The sequence below is a fragment of the Furipterus horrens genome, unplaced genomic scaffold (assembly GCF_987537825.1).
Source record: "Furipterus horrens unplaced genomic scaffold, mFurHor1.1.pri manual_scaffold_17, whole genome shotgun sequence".
Classification (NCBI taxonomy): domain Eukaryota; kingdom Metazoa; phylum Chordata; class Mammalia; order Chiroptera; family Furipteridae; genus Furipterus; species Furipterus horrens.
In genome coordinates, this window is record NW_028327187.1 from 1,989,407 (window position 1) to 2,011,888 (window position 22,482).

Here is a 22,482-nt window from a genome sequence, read left to right on the forward strand (position 1 = left end):
ATGATAAGTGAGGGAATACTGTATTCTGCTAAGTGAAATAAGTCAGACAACATAAGACAAATATCATATGATATCACCTAATACAGGAAACTAAGTTTCTTTTTAATTTCTAAATTTATCTACATACCTGTATATCCAAGTGTTAGGAATTGTTTTGAATTGTACTTTTGATTAAGATTCTTAATCTAATGACAGTATATTGAATCTTTGTCATACTTTTAATTTGAGTTTTATTATCAAATAATATCCTTTCTCAAAATGTTGTAAAGAAAGATATGGAAAGCAGCCAATCTGCATGTTTGATGAAGCGACCTAGCTTTTCCAGTGATTTCAGCTCTGAAACCACAGTTGATGATGTTTGAAGGGCCATCAAAAAGTCTCACATACTTAAGAGAGTGGAATACTGACATCATTTGGAGCACCTGGTGTGAGCTAAGTTATTAGTTTCTATTATCATGGGTGGCTGCTGTGCTCATTTGTCCTCTGGGGATGTTTTTAGACAAGTTACAATTATTAGATATGATCCACTACTTGTTGCAGTTGGTAGTGAGGGGCTTTAAATAGGCACTGTGAGTGGTTTTGTCATTAGAATGTGTCAAGTGTCCTACAGAGATTTGTGACTCCAATGACAACCAAAGCAATGAGGAACAGAAGATGCCTAGTTCCCTTTATTTTCTTTAAATTTAAAAGGTGAAGTCAGAAAGTCCTTATGCACATGATAGAAAAAGTAACTAAATGCCATTCTGGCAGACAACAGCCAAATTTTTGTGAAAGCAACAGAAAATATTAAAATGAGTAAATAACTTAATGAATGTTATTATCTGTTTGAGGTAGCCATTGACTTAGCTATTTACATGTAGTCTGGGATGAAGAGAAATGTTTGTTACCGTGGACAGAAATGGAGGGAGTGGTTTCTTTAGGTTTACCCTTTTAAAAGAAATTGTAATTATACTTCTAGTATGATGAATAGGTACTTGGCATGATGGAAAAAATTGAGCTTTGGCTTAAGGCAGAATGTGGTTCAGCCACCTATGAAATTTGAAGCAATGCCCATAATCTCTCCAAGTCTCAGCTTCCTATTAGAGTGCTTCATTCTTTAGCTTGTTCTAAGAAAATAAGTTAATTGAAGCAGGTTACATGCTTAACACAATGACTCGCTTGTAAGATGTTCTCAGTAAATGGTTGTCGTAATTAGCACAGGCACTTTTTTGGCAATGCTTGCATTTTCTATTAAGGTTATCTAAAACACTGGTAATTTACATTTTCTAAAAACACGATTTTCCTTTGATAAATAAAATTGGGCTTCATGCACATGGATGTACGAAATTGTGAATAGTTTATTTTCTAGAACTTTCTTAAGAGAAATAATGTCTTGAAGCAATTCTATGTTTTAGGTTTATACAAGTATTCTTAACTTTATGTTAACTGTGCACATTAAGTAGAGGCCATATTTGTATCAGAGCAAGACATCTATTCTCATTTTCCTGGATCTGAAATGATGATATTTGAGGGGTGTGGGTGTAGCTACATGTATGTTACATAATTCATGATCTATCCTGAAATGTCTTTTTCTCCAATTAACGTATTATTGACCTCAGAGAATTTTTTGAACCAGTATTTTATATTATTTTTATTAAGCTATATTTCTTTTACATGTAGCCAGAATTGATTCACTTATGCAAAAGATATCTGTTAAGCACCTTTTCTGGTAACAGACACAGTGAAAGGTTATGAAGATACAAAAAATACATGTGGTTATTCCCCTCATAACCTTATAATTAATGGTATTATAAAATAACAGAAATTAACATTTTTTGGTCACGATAAGTTTTGTCACATTTAATGTTTGGCAAGCTTAAAAAAAAAGTTTCCCTGGGACATTAGGCCAAGATGGAGGCATAGATAGACATGCTGCCACTCCCTCCACAACTAAGAAGGAATACAAGAACCTCAGAACTAGAGACAACCAGAAGTTCCAGAAAACCAACTTTCATGGAAGTCCAACATAGATATAAAGAAGAAATACTCATCCAGACAGGCAGGAGGGGCAGAGCTGGGGTGGAGAGGATGCGGTGTGGTAGTGGCAGCAGCAGCGGCAGCGGCAGGCCAGCGGAAAGCACAGTTACATGTTTAAAAAAGTCAGGAGGGACACCTGGGGAGCATTCCCAGCTCCTCACTGGACCCCGAAGCTCACTGTCCCAGCACCGGGGAAAATCAAGCCTCATTGCTTCTGACTGTGCAGACCAGAGGGGGTTGGGGTGGAGGCAGAAACTGTGGGTCTCTCAGAAGAGTCTGCTTGTTTAAAGGGCCCCCACGGTCCTAGAGCGTCCGCAGACCCACCCACTCTGGGAACGACAGCCGGGACAATGGCTGGAGGGGTGCAGGTCCCGTGCAGAGGTGGGAGAGGTTCCTGGAAGGCGGGTGAGTGCTGGGCGGGAGGCATTGTTCCCTCTCAGACCCCTCCCCAATATACACCGCCACAACGTGGTGAAACCAGTCGCCCTGTACTGACGAATCCCTAAGGCTCTGCCCCTTACAACGTAACAGGAGTGACAGCTCTACCTGGGACGTGGAGGCAAACAAACACAGCAGCCTGTCAAGGTGAGGAGACAACTTCTGGCCAAGATGGAGGCCTAGACTGACACGCCCCGTCTCCCTCCACAACTAAGAAGGAACACAACTACCGCAAAACCAGAAATAACCAGGAGTTCCAGGAAATAAATGGAAGTCCAACGTATGAAGCTATAAAGCAGTGGTGCTCATCAGGATGGGTAGGAGGGGCAAAGCCGGGGCAGAGAGGTGAAGCTGTGCTGGTGGCGGCAGCTGCAGCCACAGTGGCAGGATGGCAGTAAGCACAGACACCCGTATTTAAGGGAAGGTGAGAAGCAGCTGGGGAGCACCCGCAGCTACAGACCGGACCTGTCAGCTCGCGATTCCAATGCCGGGGAAGGCAGACCCCCATTGCCTTGGACTGTGAGGGCCATAGGGCGTGGGGACGGAGAAGGAGGATCCCAGTCTCTCAGTGGAGAGTGAATGGCAGGAAGCCATCTTGGATCCCCGCCCCCACAGAAAACACCACAGTGTGGTGAGAAGGGTCGTCCGGTAGTGGTGAGTGCACAGGGCTCTGTCCCCTATTGTGTAGAAGGTGTGACAGCCCCGCCCAGGAAGCAAAGGTAAACAGAAAACTGTCAGGATGGCACAGATCATGCTAGAGATCCCGGTGACGCAGCTGACCAGACAGCAAATATCTAATCTAATGGCTCAGCAGATAGGAAATCTTTTTGAGGCTCAGTTCAGAGCTTTGGTTATATGAATGCTTACAGACCTAACAGCAGATCTTAAACAAGACGGGGAAGGAATGAAGGCTAGCCCTGTTGAAATGAATGAAAACACATACAAAACTAGTGGTGAGGGAAAGAAACTAGTGATGAGGGAGAGAAAACCAGGGATCAAATTAACAAATCGGAACACAGGGAAGGAACAAACAGTCAACCAGTGCAGAAAGAGGAAACAAAAAGTGAGGTGAATGAGGAGAGGCTCAAGAACCTATGGGAAAGCTGTAAGCAGGCCAACATCCGAATCATAGGGCTGCCAGAAGGTTAAGATGAAGAAATAGAAACTGAAAAATTATGTGAAAAAATAATGAAGCAGAACTTCCCTAACTTGGGAAAGGAAATAGACATACAGGTCCAGGAAACACAGAGAGTTCCAAAAAAATGGGATCCAGGGAGAACCACACCAAGACACATTATCAAAATTTCAAAAATTAAGGATAAAGAGAGAATCTTAAAAGCAGCAAGAGAGAAGAGAATTATATACAAAGGGGTCCCAATAAGACTATCAGCTGATTTCTCAAAAGGAACTCTGCAGGCAAGAAAAGACTGGCAAGAAATATTCAAAGTAATAAAAAGCAAAAACCTACAACCACGGTTACTCTATCCAGTGAAGCTGTCATTCAGAATAGAAGGGCAGAGAAAGTGCTTCCAGGACAAAGTAAAACTGAAGTTCATCATATCCAAACCACTGTTACAAAAAATGTTAAAGGGACTTGTTTAAGAGAAAGAGGATCAAAACTATGAACATTAAAATGAAAACTGCATCACAACAACCAACAACAGAAGCTAGGGAATTGAAACAAAGGCAAACTAAGTAAGCAACGAGAGTGGGAAAAGAATTATAGGTATGGGGAACATATTGGGGGGAGGTCAGCAGAGAGGAGGAAGGGGGAAAAGGAGGGAGATGGTACAGGAATTAAGAAGCATAGTAGGAGGGAGTGGAGTAGACAGGAAGATGTTGAGAAGAACTATATGCACAACCAATGGGCATGGACTAAGGGGGGGGGGACAACTGGAGGGAAGGGGGTCACTGGGTGGAGGGGAACAAAGGGAAAAGAAATTGGACAACTGTAACAGCATAATCAATAAAGCATATTTTATTTAAAATTTTTCTGTTATTGTTGACATTAACTTTCTTTTTTTAAGTATATTTTATTGATTGTTGTTACAGTAGTTCCAATTTTTTTCCTCTTTGCTTCCCTCTGCTCAGTACCCCCCTTCCCTCCAGGAATTCCACACCCCTTAGTTTATGCCCATGGGTCATACACATAAGTTCTTTGGCTTCACCCTTTCCTATATTATTCTTAACTTTCTCCTGTCTATTTTGTACCAATTGATTATGCTTCCTAATCCCTGTACCTTTTCCCTATTTCTACCCCTTTCCCCTCCCATCTGATAACCCTATAAATCAGTGGTTCTCAACCTTCCTAAATCTGCAACGCTTTAATACAGTTCCTCATGTGGCGACCCCTAACCATAACTAAAGCATAGTGATTCATCACAAAAACAACATGTAATTATATATGTGTTTTCCGATGGTTTTAGGCAACCCCTGTGAAAGGGTCATTCAACCCCCAAAGGGGTCACGACCCACAGGTTGAGAACTGCTGCTCCAAATGATCCCTTTACCTATGATTCTGTTCCTATTCTGGTTTACTCAGTTGGATTTTGTTTTTATTTTTTAGGTTCAGTTGTTGATAGGTGTGAGTTTGTTGTCATAATTTTGATCTTCTTTCTCTTAAGTAATTCCCTTTGACATTTCATATAATAATAGCTTGGTGATGATGAGCTTCTTTAGCTTTATCTTGTCTGGGAAGCACTTCATCTGCCCTTCCATTCCAAATGATAGCCTTGCTGGATAGAGTAGTCTGGTTGCAGGTTGCCTTTCATCACATTGAAAACTGCTTGCCAGTCCCTTCCTGCCTGCAAACTGTCCTCTGAGAAATCAGCTGATAGTCTTATAGGCACCCCATTTGTAGGCAATGCTCCGATTCTCTCTTGTTGCTTTTAGGAATCTCTCTTTATCTTTCACCTTTGGCATTTTAATCATGATGTGTCTTGGTGTGGTCCTCTCTGGGTCCAGCTCGCCCAGGACTCTACATGCTTCCTGGACTTGTATGTCTATCTCCTTCACCAAATTTGGTGAGTTTTCCTTCATTATCTTCTCACATAAGCTTTCAATGTCTTGCGCTTCCTCTTCTACTGGCACCCCCATGATTCAAATGTTGGCATGTTTAGAGTTGACCCAGTGGCTCCTAAGCATTTTCTAATTTTTTTTCAATTCTTGTTTCCTCATTCTGTACTGGTCAACTGCTTTTTTCTTCCTTATGTTCCCAATCATTGATTTGAACCCTCCTTTCCTTCCCTTCACCATTGGTTTTGTGTGGATTTTCCTTTGTTTCATTTAGCATAGCCTCCACTTCTTCCCTTATGCGTTTGCCATACTTAAGCGTACTTGTCAAGCCCATGGGCATTTTTATCACCAGTGTTTTGAACTCTGCATCACTTAGGTTGTCTATCTCGTCATCTGTGAGGTTGAGTATCACCTCATCGCTTAGTTCTCCCACTGGAACCTTGATCTGTTCTCCCTTTTGGGCCATACTTCACTGTCTCCTCATCTTGCCAGGCTCATGTGTTTGTTTGCCTCTGTGTCTTAGGTAGAGCTGTCACTCCTGTTACATTGTAAGGGGCGGAGCCTTAGCTGTTCATCAGTATAGGGCGACCCATTTCACCACATTGTGGCATTATATGTGGGGGAAGGGTCTGAGAGGGAACAGTGTCACTTGCTTAGCACTTGACCCATTTCCAGGCACTTCTCCCACTTTCTGTATGGTACTAGCGCCTCTCTAGCTGCTGCCCTGGCTGCTGTTCCCCGAGCAGGTGGGTCTGCAGACATTCTAGGACTGTGGGGGCCCTTTAAACAAGTGTAGTCTGCTAAGAGACTGGGAGTTTCTTTCTCCGCCCCAATACCCCACTGGTTTGCACAGTCAGAAGCAATGAGGCTTTATTGTCCTTGGTGCTGGAACCGTGAGCTGCGTGGTCTGGTCTGGTGCTGGGAGCACTCCCCAGGTTTCCCTCCTGACTTTTTAAAATGTGTGATTGCGCTTTCCACCAGCCTGCCACCGCCACCACTGCAGTCACCACACTGCGTCCTCTCTTCCCCAGCTCCGCCCCTCCTACCTGTTTGGATGAGTATTTTTTCTTTATATTTTTGTTTGCTGGACTTCCATGCAGCTTGGTTTTCTAGAACTTCTGGTTGTCTCTAGTTTTGAGGTAGTTGTATTTCTTCTTAGTTTTGAGGGAGACCCAGCATGTCTGTCTAGGCCTCCATCTTGGCCAGAAGTCGACATTAAATTTCTTAAATGATTTCTGATTTTTACCCCATTGTCAGAAAACTCTACAAATCTTAGACCTAATCTTAATGATTAGAGAGGTGTCTATAACTTAACTTTTGAAATTCACATTGTACTAACAGATAGTTCCTCCACCAAATCACAATATAGCCATGAAGCCAAAAAAGATGAGGCAGCAGAGAAAATAATGCACTTCCATTGCTCTTGCACAGAGAAACCTTAAATCTCTTTGGCAGGACATTCAACATTAATTAATCTCCTCTACAATAGATGAAACATAATTTATTTTATTTAAATGTGGATTTCTTGCTTGTGATAGATGCTTCTATTTTAAACTTGTTTGTAGCATTATATTAATTTCTTGGACATTTCATCAATATATTCTGTTTTTGACCAATTTACCTATGAGATCAAAATTCCACATCAATTCGTACATTGAGATTTAAAACAAATGTTTTCATTGAACGTTTTGTTCTGTTTTGAGTTGCTTTAAAATTAATGAACATTTAATGGATAAAAATTATGCTTGCACATTGAAAAATGTAAATACATTGAGAAATGTAAATAGTGAAAAAAAAGCAAACAGTGAAAAATGTGACCTTTTTCTATCTTTGATGCGGTATCCCCTCTCAACTACCATGTACACACTCACATCTGTACATGCTTAGGTTTATATAAACAAGTCACATTTAAATAAAAGTGTTATAACACACACTGTTCTGTTTATTGTTTTTAAACATTAAATCATGGAGACTGTTACATATTGACATATATATATATATATTTACCTCATTCTATTTTTATTAATAACCTTTATTTGTATGGCAGTTTTGGTTCACAGAAAAATTGTACAAAAATTACAGAGATTTTCCATATACCCACTCTATTCTCTCTTTAATTTCCCCTATAATTAATGTCTTAAATCAATGTGGTACAATTATTACAGTTAACGAACCAATATTGATATATAGACTACCTCAGACTTACAGTGGTTTGTTTTCTTTTTTTTACTTTCAGTTGATGTAGATGTGATCCACATTCAGCACAATCTATACTTTGAATTTTGAATTTTGATCTATTCCTGTGATGACAATATGCCGTACAATACTCCCTCTTGATCCTGGGCGGGGACAGTGGCAATGAGTCCAATCTCCCAGTCAGAAGCATGATGACAGGGTAACCAATTGATACTCTATGGTACACTGTGTTGCCTTGATTTTTGGATATTGTGTTTTGAGCAAATTCAAAGCTGACTAGGCTAAACTAGGATGTTCAGTAGGTTTGACATATTCAATAATTTTTCTACTTATATTTTCAAATTGTGATGGGTTCATTAAGAAGGAACCCCATCATAAGTTGAGGAGCATGTATATTATTATTAAAGTTGGTGGCTTGCATTAGGATTCACTTTTCATGCTGTACAGTTCTAGACATTTTGACAAGTGAACAATGTAATTTATTATTATTATACAATTATATAGAGAGGTTTACCTACCCCCGAAACCATTGGTGCCCCATTTTTTCTTACCACCATTCCTTCATCTTCCTGAACCCATGAAAATCACAATTCTTTTTATGCCTTTCTGGAATGTAATTTGATTGGAATCATACAGAATCTAGCCTTTATAGAATAACAGTATCTAGCCTTCACAGAATATCTTCCTCCAGTAAGAAATATGTATTTAAAAATTATCCATATCTTTTCATGGATTGTCAGCTAATTTTTCTCTTATTGTTGAATAATATTTAATTATGAAGATCTAACACCATTTATGAATTTACCTTTTAAAGGATATATTGCTCATTTCTAATTGTGTCTGTTATGAGTAAAGCTATTATAAATATTTGTATTCTTGTTTTCTTTGTGTATAAATGTGACTCTCTTAGGAGAGCGATCTCTGGATCATATAGTAAGGCTTTGCTTAGTTTTCTGAGAAACTGAAAAACTACTTTTTAGTGTGATGATTATCATTTGACATTACCACCAGCAATGACTGAGAATTAATTTTGTTCCACATCTGGCTAGCATTTGCTATTGGCAGGTTTTACATTTAAGCCATTCTAATTGTGCAAATGATACGTCATTGTATTTAATTTGAAATTTTATAATGACATATGGCATTGAGTATCTGTTCAGATATTTATTTTCCGTCTATAAATCTCCTTTGGTAAGGTGTCTGTACAGATCTTTTGACCATTTTTAAGCTGGGTTATTTTGTGTACTGTAAAGAATAATTTTTATATTTTGAATAAAAGTCCTTCATCGGCTATATATGTTATTAATGTTTTAGTTAAGTCTGTTGTAAAACAGTGTTTTGGCTGCAGTATGTGAAGGAAGTGTGGCCTCACTTAGACATAGTGAGAAAAGAAAGCAGACTGCCTGCCTGTAAGGTCCCGAGGTCCTGGAAACACTGTAAGAGCGTCTTCCTTGTGCCCCCTTTCACCCCTAGAAAACCAGCGCCCTCACCTTCTGTCAGCAGTACTTGCAAACTCTCTCCTGTCCGTCATGTGGCCTGCATCTCCATGGACATGCTGTTCACCCAGACCCGACCATCTCTCATGGGGAGTCTCAAATACTTCCCTCTACCCTTCCCCAGTGTCTGTATCTAACCAGACTCTTGCATTTTGAATTCTGACCGCTTCACTCTGTGGTTCCAAACATTTCACTGTTCTTTCCCACTTACAGGGTCAAGCCCAAGCTTGGTTGTAGCGTGGGACAGCACAGCATCCACGGCCGGGCCTCTGCCTTCCCCTCCAATCAGCTGCGGTGCAGTCATTCTGAATACGAACGCAAAGACGCACTGTACTCCTCCTCCTTTTCTACCATTCTCTGTGTTCTTCTCTCCATTATGTTCCTTCTGTCCCTTACCCACTGCACGACACGTTGCCCAACCTCAAGGGTTAATGGGCTTAATGACCTAACACCATGGCCCTTCCCACGTTCGTGCCAGAATTGGGTGGCTTTTGGTATCACTAGATAAAGGGAAATGGAGAAGGTGGGTATTAACACTTCACAAAGTGCTTATCAAATAAGACGTGCCCAATCAAAGTGGCTGTTCTCACTACAGTGTGGGAATGCCTGCTTGTCTGCACCCTGACTGTAAGCATTCAGTGTCTGCGAAGCTTTGTTCACGGCTACCGAAGGCCAATTTGGGGAGAGGCGGGACAGGTCAATGCAGTGTTTTATAAATGTTGCCTTGACCCAGTATTCTTGAATATAAAAGTTTCCATTCATTTTTTAAGTATGTTACGTTTTATTTACTCAGTGTTTAATGTTAAGAGTTTACCTGGGCAACAGTGGGTTTGAATCAGGCAGCACCACTTAGACGGGGGCCAGGAGAACTGCACCTACAAGAGCCTGAAGAGAGACTTTTATGGAGAAAAGCATGCAACAGAGTAAGAACAATTTCCTGTTTCTGTTTTTCATTGAAGTCACTGGGGTGACACTGGTTAATGACATCATCCAGGTTTTAAGTGCACACCTCCATAACACCCCTCTGTCTATTGCACTCTGTGTTCACCACCCCAAGTCACGTCTGCTCCCATCACCATTTACCCCCTTCACCCTCTTATGTTGGAAGTCCCGTATACTGCTGTCCCTCTGGTAATCGCCATACCTCCCCACCTCCATGTTCCCTCAGCCTCATGCTTACCCCACCCCTCCACACACCCTGGTGTGGAAGTTGTACAGCGTGTGCCCAAAAAGATGGGCAAATGCACTTCGTAAAGAGCAGTCAAGAGATAACCGATGAAATCGCCAATTATTTTTTTAAGGTTATGGTTAATCATTCACTCCTCAGTTACATGATGTATCTTCTTGTCCATGCTCATGCCATGGAATTGTACTTGGCCCTATCCTTTAAGTAGATTCTTGCAATAGTTGTCACTAATGAGTCATGCGCGTTGGGGTTATTTAACATGGAGCTGATGGACATCAAGACTTTGGATACAGTGAATGTGGGGGACCGGAGGGACTTTAAAATATCTAAACAGATCACGCCCCTATCATTGATGTTGGGGTGGTAAATCCACGTACTGAAGTAAACATGAGGGGGTCTGAGGGGGAAAATGTCTGGGAAATCTATCTTTAGGAAGAAGACCCCTCCCTCGTAGGGGCTGTGTCGTTGGGCCCCTTGATCATCCCCTGCCAATGGAACATATCGTTGTCGTCCACTGGCCCTGCAGAGCACATGGGTGGGGGGTCCTTAGTGATGTCCAGGAGCTCTTTTTGGAGGCGCTGTAGAGTCCTGGACTGCACCTTCATGCAAATTGGACTCGTCAGGGCATCCTGATAGGGAGAAGTGGGGATACCACAGATTAGGAGAGACCATGGGGTGGGGGCCATGGGTTGAGGGGGCCATTGGTTATGGAGGTGGCCACCCACCAGATCATGGGTAAGCAGACTCAGGCCATCTCCAGGGTCTAGGAGGGTGTTGGGGGACAGGGAGTGTGGAGGAGAGGAGGAGGAGGCAGGGAGAGCTGGGGACTTGGATGGACCGGGTGGTCTACTGGTCACCTGTGGGCCACTGGCCACCAGATGCTCCAACGCTGGCTCCTGCACCTGTGGTTATTGCACCGTGGGCTCGTCCACTGCGGGGTCCTGAATCACCGGGTTTTCCATTGCTGTCCACACTCACAGCTGCCTCCTCTGCTACTCGTCTGTGCCATCCGCCCTGGGTTGCATGGCGACAGTAGGGCATCCGCTGTGTAATGTCACAACGGCCAGCTGATGACATCACCAAGTCAGTAGAGGTGGTGTGGCCTGAAAGAGAAGGGTTTGGGATGAGAGGAAACACTAAATGCCATGCATGGGATTGGAGGGCTGGGAGACCATGGAGAATGGGAGGGGAGTATTAGGGGACACATTTCAGGGCCAAGGGTTGTGTCAGGGACATACTTAAGTGTACCAGGCATGGAGGGACACTCTTCTGGTTGAGGGGGAGCTGGGAGATATGTACCAGGGTGGAAAGCTGGTTGGAGGTCACCCCCAGCGACAATGACAGCGTCTGAAGACACACTATGGGACAAGGGGTTCCCGTAGTCATGCTCTGGGACAGGATATGCCTGGGACAGGCTCCAGGGTCAAGATGGCATGTTTAGGAACAAGCTCTGGGGCCAAGGGCGGTGATTACAGGGACCGTGGTGAAGAGGAGGGGTGAAGAAGGAAGAGTTGGGCACTCAGTTGGACCCGATGGGCTACAGGTCACATGTGGCACACAGGCCGCTTGCTCCACCTTTGCTGACTCCTACACCACTGTCGACACCTCTAGACTGTCTTCACCTGGACACTCTGCCACTCATAACCTGAGCCTCCCAGAGGCCACAATGCCCATAGATGCCACCCCTAAGTCAGTGGAGGGGGCGGGACTAGGGTAGAGAGGTGGCCGAATGAGGGGGAGTGGAGGGTGGGAGGGACCATGGAGGGAAATGCAGGGGGCTAGATGGAGGAGGGACCTGAGAAGGGGCATGGCCAGGTTAAAGAGGTGGCCTGAATGAGAGGGAGTGGAGAGCAAGAGAGACAATGGAGGGATGCTCAGGGGGTGGAGGGCAGGAGAGAACATGGAGAGCAGTAGGGAAGTCTCAGAGGCCACACTTTGAGGCTGAGGGGGAGGTGGGGGACAGAATCCAAAGTTGTGGGAGTGCATAATGGGCTCTCTTTCGGTTGAGGATGTGTTGAAGGATAGGCTTTGGATTGAGGGAATGTCCTAGGACACATTCAGGGATGAAGGAGGGTGTCAGGGATACACTTCAGGTTGAGCAGGTATTGGGGAAAGAGCTTCAAGTTGAGGGGGGTATTGGAGGATGGGCTCTGGGATGAGGGTTGCCGAGGGACATGGTTTGGGTGGATGGGTACTGGGGACAGGCTTCAGGTCAGTGGGTTTTAGGAGACTGGCTTCGGGTTGACGGTGTGCTGGGGCATATCCTGTGGGTTGAAGGTTTCCAAGGGATAACCCTTTGGTTGAGGGTTAGCAAGGGACATGGTTCCAGTAAAGCGAGTGTCAGGGTCAGGCTTAGGGTCAAATAGGTGTCAGGGGATACACTCCGTGGTTTGGCAGGGTATCAGGGGATACAGCATCGGCCAAGTGTGCTGAGGAACAGGCTTTGGGTTGAGGGTGTGTTGGGGGACACACTATGGGTTGAGGATTGCCTCGGGACATGGTAGGGCGGAGCAAGTAGAGTGGTCGCATTCAGGTTGAGTGAATTTGACTTGAGAGTGTCAGAGGGCAGCCTATGAATTGAAGGTCACCAAGGGACGCGGTACAGGTGGAGAGGTTATGGGGGTCATGCTTCAAGTTGAGCGTGTGCAGGGGGATACTCTAGGGGTTAAGGTTTGCAGTGAGACATGGTTCAGGAAAAGTCATTCAGAGACACACTTTGGGTTGATGCAGGTATTGGGGGACAGATTCTGTGTGGTGGGGTGTCACGGGACACCTTATGGGTTGAGGGTTGCCGAGGAATATGCTTTGGGTGTAGTGGGTGTTGGAGGACTGGCTTCAGGTGAGTGGGTGCTAGGGGACAGGCTTCCGGTCAAGGGGTTGTTGAGGAACACACTCTGCAGTTGAGGTAGAGTGTCAAGGACACGCTTTGACTTGAGTGAGTGTTAGGGGACACACTTCAGGTTGAGGGGATGTTGAGAATACAAGTCAAAGGAGGGTGTCAAGGACATACTTTGGGTTGAAGGAGGTCTGGGGACAGCTTTGGAGTTGGGGGGCCATCAGGTGGCCAGCTTCACAGTGGAAGAACTGTGGGGAGTCACACCCCAGGGTCAAGGGAGTGTGTCAGGGGACAAGCTCTGGGGTCAAGGGGGTTCATGGAGAACACGCTCTGGTATGTATAGTGGTGTTAGAAGACAGGGACATGGTAAGGGGGAGGGGGAGGAAGGGAGAGTTGGGGAATCACCTGGCCCTGATGACCTACTAGACACATGTGACCCACTGGCTCCTCTACCCCTGGCTCCCCGACCGCTGTCACCTCCCAGGTGCCCTCATCTGGAGACACTGCCACTCAGAGTCTGAGCCCCCAGAGGCTCCGCTGCCGGTGGACACCACATCTCTGTGACAGGGACGCTCCTGCCGGTGCACCTGCCTCTGCCACCCATCCCTGCTGTCAATATTGGGCTGCCTGGGGACCATAGGGGATCCATCCCTGACATCCCAGGGGCCAGCAGACGACTTCACCAAGTCAGTGAATGGGGCGGGTCCAGGTTAGAGAGATGGCCTGAATGAGGGAGGTGGAACTCGAATGAAGGGGTGGAGGTTGGGAGAGACCTGGAGAGGATTAAGGGGGGGGGGGGCAGGAGGGACCAAGGATAAGGCAGGGTCGGGATAGACAGATGGCAGGAAGGAGAGGCGGTGGAGGGTGGGAGGGACCCTGGGGGGCACTATAGGAAGGTGTTGGGGGACTGGGACTATGGTGGCGAGAAGGGAGAGGATGGTAGAGCTGGGGACTCAGTGGGACATGGTGGGCTACTGATCACCTGTGGTCCGATGGGTGCTGACTCCTCCGCCGCTGCCTCCAACACTGTCACCTTCCTGGTGTCTTCACCTGGAGACCTTCCTGCTGAGAACCTGAGCCCCTGGAAACTACGCTGCCCGTAGACACCACCGCCCTGACAGGAGCTCTCCTGCCGCGGTGCCTACCTCTGCCGCCAGTCCCTGCTGTGCACACTGTGCTGCCTGGTGAGAGGAGGGGATCCGCTCTGTGACTTCACAAGGGCCAGTACCTGCCACCAAGTCAGGTTGGGCGGGTCCATGGTAGAGACTTGGCCAGAATGAGGTTGAGGGGGAGAGGGCATGGTGGACCATGTGGGGGAGTGGAGGAGTGGGATGTGGGACGGACCTGGAGGGGAAGTGGGTGGAAGAAATGGAGGGGCATAGAATGGAATGGAGGGACATGGAGGAGAATTGAGCAGGGTAGATGTAAATGCAGCAGGGCTTGGGGCATGAGGGACCATAGAATGGAAGGTGTATGGAACGTGGGAGGGAGCAAGTGTGGGGATGATGGGAGGTAGGGTGAGAGGCCTGGAAGAAGGGGAGCAGGTGGGGTGGAGGCAGCCTGGGCTCCCTGGCTGGCCTACTGCCTGCACTCTGTCTTGGTTCCTTGGGGCTCAGGCCCTACTCCTCCACCATGAGAGTCATCTGAATGTACAAGAGCAGTTCCATGAATTCCCCACCCCTCCCTCTCCCAGAATCACCTGTCATTAACATTTTACCCCACTGGCTTGGGCTCATTTCTCTCCCTGTGTGTGTGGCTCCTGTGCTCTCTCTCTGTCTCTCTCTGTCTCTCTCTCTCTCTCTCTCTCCCCGTCTCTCTCTGTCTCTCTCTCTGTCTCTCTGTCTCTCTGTCTCTCCCCCCCCTCTCTCTCTCTGGACACAGACAGACCTGGGACTGAGCCACACACACCAGCACCCTTTACTCCCAGTGCTTCCCTGTGGGCTTCCTAGGAGACATTTTCTCACATATTCTCCTTTACTCTATTTAACACCGGCACCATACTTTGTAACCTTAAATGTAGCTTTTCATAACATTTTTATAAATTTTCTTTTATGAAAATTAAAGGCTTCAAAGAGCCAACCTGGCTCTAAAACCAGTTTAGTTTTTCAAGAACTGACAGAAAAAGCAGGAGGAAGGGAGGAAGAGAAACCAGTAATGCACTGGGATAGCTAAGCAGTGCGCTTGTTTTTCTTTGTAACAACAACCACGTGGGTTAGTAGCACTTCCAGTGACGAGCACGGCCACAGAACTACGCCTTTCCTCATGAGGGCGTCTAATGAAGGTCCCTATGCACAGGAAACCCCCTTCACTCACTTGTCTGCGTGGGGATTCAAGCCACACCAGCACCATCAACGTGGCTTGGGCTGCAATCCATACTGATTCCTTTTCTCAAAAGAAGCCATAATGTAATAAGGTTCCTAAGTTGTGGCGAGAGATCACATTAGACACGGTAGGCAGGCCACAGCTTCACTTATGATGTACTGGGCATTCTTCCAGGATGAAACTTCCCTGCTACCGAACTAGTAATCTCGTCCACCTCGTCCACCCACTGAGGACGGCAAAGTCGTGATTGGCCGGGAATTTAAGAGGGGAGCACATAGGGGCTGAATGGGCCCTGCAGTACTAGGCCACCCAATGTTCGATTCATCAATAGAAACTTTTCTGAATTCCTTGTGTTAAATAGTAGCAAACAAGAACTGAGTTGTGTGCTTGTGAACAGTTAAACCATCCTTGTTCCTGTGGTGAGGATCAAGTTTTAAACTCCTTATTTTAAACAAAACATTTGTAGAAAATTGAAACAGAGAGGAAACAAGGCAGCTGAGTAGGTGGAAACTTCATGAGTGCTGGTAAAAATGTGGAGAAAGGGGAACGCTCTGCAGTGTTGGTGCAGCGCCTTGGAGAGCAGTGTGGAGTTACCCTCAAACATTAAACATGGAACTGCCTCATGATGCAGTGATTCCACTGTTGGGAAATTTTCCAAAGAAACACAAATACCGATTCAAAAAATACATGCACCTTTATGCTCATCACAGATTATCTACAATCGCCAACATATAGAAACAGCCCAAGGGACCATCAGTAGATGAGTGGATATGACAACTATGGGACATTTGCACAATGGAATACCACTCCTCAGTCATAAAAAAGAAGGAAATCTTACCCTTTGTGGGAATGGACTCAGAGAGCATTATGCTAAGTGAAACGACAGAGGATTCAAGATTACTCTGAAAAACCTCAAGGTATGAGAAATACAGATAGACAGTTTAATAAGCTAAGAAGTAAATTAACAAACACAATGAATACTTTACCAAAGATATTGAAACTTTAAAAAAGAACCAAATAGAAATTCTGAAGATGAATAATAATAAAAGAGATCAAGAATGAACTAGCTGTCATAGGAAATACAACTGACCACATGGAGAAAAGAATTAGTGAAATTGAAGCTAGAAATCTAGAAATGGCATAGATGGAAAAACAGAAAAACTTGAGAGTAAAAAAGTATGAAAGAGCTCCACAAGAAGTATCTGGCTCCATCAGAAAGAGCGATATAAGAATAATAGGTATGCCAGAAGAAGAAGAGAGGGAGAATGGAACAGAGATCTTATTCAGACAAATAGTTGATGAGGACTTCCCAAACCTATGGAAAGAACTAGATCCTAGAATCCAAGAAGCAAACAATATACCTAATTATCTCAATATAAAAAGTCCTCCAAGATACATTGTGCTAAAACTGTCAAAAATTCATGACAAAAAAAAATTTTTTTTTTTTCAAGAGAGCCAGGGAAAAGAAGACGGTAACCTACAAAGAAAATTCTATTAAATTCTCATCAAATTTCTCAGCACAACCTCTATAAGCTAGAAAAAAATACATCAAATATTCAAAGTACTAAAAGAGAGAAATGACTAGTCAAGAATCATCCAGCAAAGTTACCCTTTAGATATGAAGGAGAAATAAAGACTTTTCTAGACATATAGAAGCTGGAGGAATTTAACAACACCAGAAGACTTTCATTGCAAGAAATACTCAAGGGGGTTATTCCACCTGAAATAAAGAACAAAAGGTCCCAAAACTACAAGTAAGATCACTAACAGGCAGACAGAACAGGATATTACAACTCTTATTCTTAATAGGGTACTGTAGACTTAGATATCACCTAATGGTAAAAACATTAAAAAGGAGGGAAAGAAGACAATAACTACTGCAGTTCAGAAGTGAACTCACAGCAAAAACGGATAAATTTGTGAAAACAAAAACATAAAAGGGGAGGGGGTAAACGGTTGAATTTGCAAAGGGGAATGGAGATCAGGTGTATTCAAAAGAAAAGGGACTTCTGTACATATGAAACTTACTTTTTCATTAACCTAGTAGTAGACACACACACACACACACACACACACACCAAACTGAGACACGTAACTTTAAAATAAAAAAATGAAAGCAAAGAAAAAATTATAGAGTACCACCAAATTAAAACAGGCAGAAACACAAAGGATAAAAAACAGTGGAGACATACAGCTATGAGAAAACAAAAGATAGAATGGTTATAGAAAGTTCTTATATATCAGTGATCACCCTAAATGTAAGGAGGCTAAACTTACCAATAAAAAGTCACAGAGTAGCAGATTCAATAAAAAAAAACAAAAAACAAAAAAAAACCATATGCTGCCTTCAAGAGATACATCTATGTTTGAAGACAAATATATACTCAAAGTGAAAATGATTCTCCAAGCAAGTGACATCCACAGAAAAGCAGATATGGCCATACTTACATGTGACAAAATAAATTTCAATATAGCAAACTTAAAAGACAAAGATAGACATTTAATGATAACAAAGGGGACCCTAAGAAGCCATAACACTTCTCAATATATATGCACCCAGTCAGGGAGCACAAAAGTATGTAAACCAACTACTAACAGAATGGAAGGGAGAAACAGACAAAAACACAATGATAGTCATTGACCTAAATACACCACTGACATCTCTGAGTAAATGCGTGGCTTCCTTAGCTGTGGGGGACATTACTAAGGGACTCAGTTCTCTCTTGAAGCACCCACAGTATTAAATTGGGAGCTCCGTGACTACGGAAAGGCACAAATTAAGAAAGCAGAATATAAGATACTGGACAGGGAGGAGCGGGCATGAAAGAGAAAAGGTTCTGCTTGATGCTATTCAGGACTTTATTGGGAAGCCTGCCCATGGACCAAGGGGTACACTTCACACATAGTCTCCCTCCACTTAGTGTGCACACACCCCCAGTGTGCCATTTCCCAAACCTACACCTTTCCTCACTCTGCAGCTAGCTTCCTGAACAGAATTGAGCTTCCAGAATCAAACCCTACTATATACAATCAACTAATATTTGACAAGGCCACCAAGAATACTCAATGAGAAAAAGATTAGTCTCTTCAACAAAGAGTTTGAAACACTTTATTACCCCAGGCAGGAAAATGAAATTGGACCCCTGGAGTTTAGCATTCCCAAAAATTAACTTAAAATGGAATAACTTAAATGGAAGTCTTGAAACAGTAAAACTCCTAGTAAAAAACATATGGGAAAATTTCCCTGTCATTGGTTTGGATGAAAAAAAATATTTTAAGATGATACCTAAGCCCAAACAAGCGAAACAAAAAGAAATAAGTGTGACTACATCAAACTAAAAGATTATGCATGGTCTAAGAAAAAATAAACACAATTAAAAGACAACCTACAAAATTGGAGAGTCCAGGCCAGTGTGGCTTAGTGGGTTGAGTGCCGGCCTGTGAACTCAAAGGTCGCCAGTTCAATTCCCAGTCAGGGCACATGCCTGGGTTGCAGGCCAGGTCCCCAGATGGGGGTGTGTGAGGGGCAATCAATCAATGTATCTCTCATACATCAATGTTTCTCTCCCTCTCTTTCTCCCTTCCTTCCCCTATCTCAAAAAATAAATAAATAATTTTTAAAATGGGAGAAATATCTATCCAAACCAATAACAACAAAAACTAAACAATACAATAAAATGCACAAAAATGGAATAAATATTTTTCCAAAGAACACATACACATGGCCATGAACATGGAAGGTTGCTGGTCATCACTAAACATCAGGGCAAGCCAATCAAAGCCACGGTGACATACCACCTCACGTTGGCCAGAAGAGGTATTACCAAAGAGAAAAGATATAACACATATTAGCAAAGATATGGTGAAAGAAGGAATGTTTGTGCACTGTTAGTGAGAATATAAATTGGTACAGCTACTATGTAAAACATTAAGGAGGTTCCTTAAAACAATTAAAAATAGAACTACCATATTATCCAGCAATTCCACTTTTGAGTACATAGCCAAAGGAAATGAAAACAGGATATCACAGAGATGTCTGCTCTTCCATGTTTCCAGCAGCATTATCCACCAAAGCCAAAATACAGAAACAATCTAAGCGTCCATCAAAATACTAATGGAAAAAAAATGGGAATAATGGAATGTTATTCAGCCATGAGAAAAAATTAAATCCTGCAATTTATACACCATAGACAGATTTTAGGGGCATTATGGCAAGTGAAATAAGTCAGACAGAGAAAGACAAATATTATATAATCCCACATATATGTGGAATCTAAAACACAACAAACTCATAGGTACAGAGAGTACAATGGTGGACCTAGGGGTTGTTGGGTGGACAGAATAGGGTTATATTGGTCAGTGAGTGCAAGCTTCCAGTTATAAGTTCTGTAGATCTAACAATTAGTATTGTAATAATAGATAGCATACTATACATTTGAAGGTTGCTAAGAGAGTAGATCTTAAGTGTCCCCACCACAAAAAGAAAAGTATAATTATATGATGTGATGGAGTGGTTAGCTAACACTCCAATGGTACTCTTATTGTAATACATAAGTATATTGAATCAACGTTTCAAAACTTAAACTTAAAAATGTAACATGTCAATTATATCTCAATAAATCTGGAAAAATATGAATGGTAGTTTACTATTTAGATAATAGTGTGCAGAGATGCATTATAGACATAAGGGTAGCATTTGTAAAGATGCAGATGTATAAACAAAATGTCATGTTTGGGGAACTGCAAGTCATTTTATAGGGCAAGAGAAGGAAGAAGAAAGAAATATTTTTCTTATCAGATGTCAACTCTGTAATGGTAAGGACATAGATCTGTTTGTTTACTAATGTATTCCAAGAGCTTACAACAGCTTTAGTACCAGAATAGACATCTACTAAGTTGGATACATGAATTAAGTCAAGGCTATAAGTTGGTGCTAAATCATAAAGAACTATTGTTTTCAATATCAGCAATGCATTTTGATATTTACTTCCAAAATATTTTCTTTAGTTTTTATTTCAAGTGATTTCAGAAGACAAATATCTGTAGTTTGTATATTCTGCATTCCTTATTAGTCCTTCTATTATCCATATCTGTGATTGCTACAGTTCTGTTATTAAGGTTAATTTTAAAGACATAAATCTGAGAATTAAGGCACACTCAATGAAAGCAACCCTCAACATTTTGTATAGCATATAAATATAGCTAAAGCATAACTGCATATTAACTGGCCCCCCCAAAACAACAAACAAGATTAACCTAAATGTGTTCCATTCTTTGCAATAGCTTATTCAAATATATTATTGTAAGAAATGATAAGAACTAGATTTTTAAAAAAGATTTTATTTATATATTTCTAGAGAAAGAGGAAGGGAGGCAGAAAGAGAGTGAAATAAACATCTATGTGAGAGAGAAACTTCGATCAGTTGCCCCCCATACACTTTTTGACTGGGACTGAACCAGTCACCAAGGCATGAACCCTGACCAAAATCAAACCGCAATCTTTCTCTTAGCAGATGATGCCCAACCAATTGAGCGAGCCACACCAGTCAGGGCAAGAGCTAAAATTTTGTTCTAACAATACAACTTTACATTGGTATAACTGCGACTCACTTTTCATTTATTTCCAATTCTTATCTACTCTTCCCCATGGGTAGTCCTAATTTTTTTCTGAGAGCTCGTATATATATGGAAGATTACACAACTTCGTCGGCAGCCGTCCGTCTCGAGAGAGGATGGTGTAGCTTCTTAAGAGTCTATCTGCACCGCCGAGAATGGCTGTGCAGTCCGACTCGGGAGTGACACGGTATCTGTCTCCTCCCGTGTTGAATCGACATCTTGCGATGACGCTGGAGTGTCCTCTCCAGTGAAGCTGAAGCTACAGAGCCTGGGCAGGGTGATATGGAGGGTCTGCTGTTGCCCATGCAGCAGACCCCCCCTCTCTTCGCAGCTGAAGGATCCAAGGGAAAGACGGAGTCAATACAGCTTGGCTTCAGGTGCGCCACAGGAGTTGCCGGTGTTGACTACAACGTCAAACCGCCTTAGGGACTCCGGCTCCGGATTTTCTGTCGGGGTTTACTCCCTTAGCCTTTCCCCTGAAGAGGTATGCCGCAAGGCAGCGGAGGTTTTTTGGAGTAAGCAAATTCACAGTGACAGAAAGCAGATGATGACTTCCAGCAGCTGCCAATCATTCAATCCTGATTGGGGAGGTCATTTCTGTGCTGTGGCGCCCTCCAGCTCTCAATGCAGGACCGCCTGGATTCTCAGCCTCCTTGCAAACTGCCTTCTTCCTGCAGAACCGCGTGGATCTTCTCTCCTTCTCAAAACTGCATGGTGAGAGCCTCTTAAAGCAGCCTGGAGACCCCTTCTCCAAGCCACATGGAGAAGGCCCCTTCACCAAGCCACGTGGAGGGAGCACACGAGAGAGCGAGAGAGCGAGAGCGAGCGCGAGCGCGCGAGTGAGAGAGAGTCAGAGCGCCAGAGCCATTTAGGGTCACATCATATGTCATACTATTGTAACATTTTCTTATAATGTGTAAAAAATATTTTATTTTTATGTACAATGTTGACAAATTCAGAAATCATGTATTTTTATTCATCATTCATTATTTTGTGCATCAGCTCTTTTTTCTTTGATCATTTCTGACAGCTCTCAACTTATAATATGCATTTTCATATTCTAAACACAGTGATCAAGTCTTTAGACCTTGAGGATAAGAAGCAACTTGAAGCTATTAACATGTTAGAGAATTGTTTGATTTACTCATTACAAATGATCCTAAGTCTGAGAAGCTCATGAGAGATGCCTACAGGGTCAGTGAATTTTGACTGGCAGCATCAGGAGAGCCAAGGGAAAGGATGACATTTTGAATAAAAGTTTCAATAGCATTAAGAAATCTTAGCTCTGACTTCTGGCCAAGATGGAGGCATAGATAGACACACTGCATCTCCCTCCACAACTAAGAAGGAATACAACTACC

General features: G+C 43.3%; 1 pseudogene; it reads right to left on the reverse strand.

Moving 5' to 3' along the window:
• Positions 1-10,515: 10,515 nt before the first annotated feature.
• LOC149990344 (ubiquitin-conjugating enzyme E2 D2-like) lies at positions 10,516-10,880 on the reverse strand (annotated as a pseudogene).
• Between the last annotated feature and the right edge of the window lie 11,602 nt (positions 10,881-22,482).